Source organism: Rhagoletis zephyria, unplaced genomic scaffold (genome assembly GCF_001687245.7).
Source record: "Rhagoletis zephyria isolate East Lansing unplaced genomic scaffold, Rhagoletis_zephyria_1.1 Rzeph_scaffold_07642, whole genome shotgun sequence".
Taxonomy (NCBI): domain Eukaryota; kingdom Metazoa; phylum Arthropoda; class Insecta; order Diptera; family Tephritidae; genus Rhagoletis; species Rhagoletis zephyria.
In genome coordinates this window covers 1-4334 of record NW_016164724.1, presented here as the reverse complement: position 1 = coordinate 4334, position 4334 = coordinate 1, and the positions used below count along the sequence as shown (strand labels likewise).

The following is a 4334-nucleotide window of genomic DNA, read 5'->3' as shown; positions in this document are numbered from 1 at the left end:
ATTTAGCAATGTACCGGAAAACTTTTCATCCTATGGGACAGCGAGGATTCTTGGCCTTCCTATAAAGAAAATGCACTTCTGTGCTCTTGAGTTTCCCTATAAGAACTTTTATTGGCATACGTAAGATCATACAAAAAGATTACGCATGATTGGCAGAGATCTCACAGGTGAAAATAAGACCATCAGTAAAGCTCATGACACCAAAAGGGATTGGTATTCCATATGGTATCACAGCGTTACTACTATTTGCCTATGTGTGAGGAGGATACTGCGCCTTAGTGGTTTCAACTTAAATCAAAAACTTTGACTTTACAGACTAATTTTGTTTTTAAACGCTCTTTTGCATTGGCTAACGCAAAAGCTCTTATTAGGCGCCGCGAAGTTAGCGGGCATTGGCTAGTTTTTAATAAAAATATAGTTCATTTAACACAAAAAATTTATAAGAATATTTTTTTTTTTAATTTCATACATAAATGCAAAAAATACGAAGACATTTTATTAAAAATTAAAAACTATAAGAATGCAGTTTCGCATTAGAGCCCTTTAAATTTTTGCATAAGAAACAGCAAGTTTCAGGTCGCTGAAACTTACAGTTGATTTTTGAGAATTTTATATTGCCGAGGGTGATGCGCATTTTCTTCCATATAATGTATGAGCACAAACTCTTTTTTTATGCGTACCTCAATATCCTCAGCAAAACAAATCTCAAAAATCAATGTTGTCTTTTTGATTCATTTTAAAATAAACCTTTTTTAATTGGCCGCTTGTTCTATGATGTATTTTGGAACGAATTTCCGTCTCAAATTTGGTTTGTAGACAAACCGGTTTCGGCGCTGTGCCATCTTCAGTGTCATTTTGCGCTTGCATTATCTTAAAATATTTTTAGTGTAACTAATTTTTAAAATAATTTATACTCACTTTATACTCAGTCATTTCTGAAGCGACTTTTTCCGAGGTATCACTGAAAAAATATTTTCTAGTAATATTAATATCGTTTAAAAAAAGTAAACCATTTGCATTAGACACTTTTCAACACAAAAATTGGTTCAAACATTTTGCAATTCGAATGCGCATTAAAAAATAAAAATAAAAAATTTATTGATAAACTGTAAATAAAAATTGAATAAAAAAGGCTGATGTATCCTCATTTTAAAAGAATATGCCTTACTAATTTGTAGCTATGTATATTTAAGAGGGTTTTCAATGCAGTTCAGCTCATCGTGGAATTGAGTCGAAATAGTTACGTACATATATTTCGCTGGGAAAAGGAGAACCGATTTTTTTATAGAAAGCGTCAGGCAATCTGGAAGGGAATGGAATTGTGGGTGACCGGAAAAAACGTTAAATAAATGCTTCATGCTCTCAAGCAATATTGCCCATTGTACTATTGTACTTATTGCGTCTGACTCGCGAGTCATATTTATTTTGTTGACATATTTATTTTCACTAACACATCCAAACTGACTCGCGAGACAGACGCACCGTGTATGCGGCCTTTTAAAGCTTATATGTAATACACTCAGCATTAAGCCGTTGGGTATAAAAACAAAACAGCAAAGAGTGGCAACAGAAAGTGAAAGACCAGCAAGGCCATCGCGCGAATAATAATTGGCCAAATCAGCCGGTTTATTTTATTTTTATTTTTTTGTACCAAGCCTATTGGTTATTCATAACAGTTAGATCTTAATTTATTTAAATACATTCATAAGTTTTGAAATGAGCAGAGTAGAGCGAAAAATAGTGAAAATGGAAATAAAAACACTTTCAGTTTAACTCACACTCAAGCCAAGCGGCTCAATGGTCTAGGGGTATGATTCTCGCTTTGGGTGCGAGAGGTCCCGGGTTCAAATCCCGGTTGAGCCCGAACGAACTTTTTTTTATATATCGAAAATATTTGTTAAATAATAAGTATTTGTGTAAGCGAAAAACTTTTCAGGCAATTGTGGCAAATATAAATTCAACTGTTGTTTACGCCACTATCTACCAACCAACCGCCATGCAATCAAGGCGCAATTTGCCGATTCACATTGTTTGCCGTTTGTTTTCCAAACAAACAATAAAATATTGGCACATTAATGTTTAGTCAGACGTAAAATTACTTTTAAGTCTTTCTCCTTATACTTGCATATAATACAAGGCAACAAAAGCAACAACGCACGCGGGGCGAATGATGATGCGCTGTGCCACCTTGCTAGTTGTGGGTGCGCGCTCGTCTTGCCACTTTTCACTACTCACAGTTGCCGTATGGTGGCGGAAAAAAGTTTTAAAATAATGCAAAGAAATTTTCATACACATTTTTCCGGGCATTAATCCGCTTTGCTTGCCTGCGCGCCAAATACGAGAATGTACATAGACTTCAATGAGGGTTAGTGAGGTTTATTATTGTAATTGTTCTTGGTTGTCTGCTAAAGTATTTTGAGCTTTTAGCACTTGATGAAGTTGTCTTATTTATGTATCTTCAAGAAAAAAAAAAAATAAAAATAAACCAAAAAATTTAAATCGAAGAAATTTGGCTAAGGTTTAATTTGCGCTTTCCACTCAACAATCATTAATTTTAGACTGTATTTTAAGCTCTTCATATTTTTTTTTGTTTTCTCTGCTCCATTTGCACACTTGAACGGCAAGCGATGGTAAGTGGTGTCCCATTTTACGCCCCCTCCTCCTCCATTGCATTTTGTCACCATTGAGCCCAATCATCATAATTTGTTGCTCATTTATCGGCAAACAATATCTCGATTGCCTGCTTGCCAATGTCACCTTCGTGAGACAGCAACTTCCTCCAATCGCCCAACGACATCATCGCCCGCGTATTTCCCTCCCTCACTTACATCTCATCAGTTGACTCTAGCAAAGCTGTCATAATGCTCAATAATGAAAAATGAAAATTTTGTCATAAATTGACAAATACTTATTTAAAAGCATAACGCCAGTGGGATGGGACAGCGGGCAACCTCATTGAATTTGCTTAGTGGAATTTGTATGTTGGCGTATTTTGAATGGCAGCGTATTTTATCAGCTGCCTTCGTCATTGCGAATTACTTCTTTGGCGATGGCATGGCTGTGTTCGTACCCAAACCACTCAACAACCAACACGCAATAGACAATAATAAAAGTTTATGCAAGTGTTTCAAATTTAATTAAAAAAATAAACTTTCAATTGCCAGATGCGTATAAGCGGATTTGGTGCACAATTTGACGCCTGGCCATCATGATTAGGCGACGAAACAGTAAATTGCAATTTGTTTATTTTTTCATACTTTTATAAGGCCGCATGGACGCAATTAAAATATGAATACTTTTGACTTTTTCGCCGATTAAGTTAATTAAGTACCATCTTGAATTTATTTAATTAGAGACAAAGTCATTGAATAATTTTTAACTTATTTTCTTGTTTAACTTCTGAGATCTTTTTAAAATAAAAATATTTATTCGCAGCCCAAAGTCACGTAAATATTTACATATTTAAATAGCTTATTCTTTAACAAAACTATATTGCAGAGATACATATTTATATACATTTATGAATTTTTCACATAAGTAGTTGTCTATTGTGTTTGAGTTTATAACTTAACCGCTCATGCGGCTCAATGGTCTTGGGGTATGATTCTCGCTTTGGGTGCGAGAGGTCCCGGGTTCAAATCCCAGTTGAGCCCGACCGATTTTTTTATTTTAACAAAGTCATGCATTTTAATTTTATTTAACGGAAAAATTATTTGAAATTGCGCTCTAGGTAATATGTAAAAAAAAAATAAAACAGGACACCAAGTTAAATTTGAATGCTTCTGTTAGGCCACAAAAAATGCTACTACTTATAAAAGCAATACAATTAGGAAATCTAGTCGAGCTCTTCAATCCCGCGGATCCGCGGGATTTGCGGGACTGAAAACAAATAATATTATTTCCTCTATGCAGTTATATTCAAAATTGATATGTAAAAAATACGATTTGATTTAGAAACTCTATTTATTTACTTTTAATTAGGTTGACTTTTTTTTGATAAATCGTTATATCTGTTGGGTATTTTTCAGAAGAAAATATATCATAATCTGTAATCCCAAAACTAACTAAAACGTTAGTGATTCTAGATTATTCAAATTTAACTTAGTTTTCCTGTATATAACATACTCTTGAAAATTACACCAGAAAATAGAACCAGAGTTACGAGTATTCGAAATTTATCATCTGAAAGGAAGCTCAAGAAAAAAATAAATAAATTTTTCCGCTGGCGTACTTATTTATCGATAGAAACGCACTTGTATGTTCATGAATCGGTAAGTGTAAAAAGTTGAAGCTAGTTATCAAGGCGAACGTTTTCAAATTTTAATCAATTACGC

General features: G+C 34.1%; 2 non-coding genes across 2 annotated transcripts; both read left to right on the top strand.

The window, feature by feature from the left end:
• The first annotated feature begins 1791 nt into the window (after positions 1–1791).
• On the top strand, positions 1792–1863 carry TRNAP-UGG (transfer RNA proline (anticodon UGG)). Its single transcript has one exon. It is a non-coding gene; the product is annotated as a tRNA-Pro (tRNA).
• A 1718-nt stretch (positions 1864–3581) lies between these two features.
• TRNAP-UGG (transfer RNA proline (anticodon UGG)) lies at positions 3582–3653 on the top strand. The gene has a single exon. It is a non-coding gene; the product is annotated as a tRNA-Pro (tRNA).
• Positions 3654–4334: the final 681 nt, after the last annotated feature.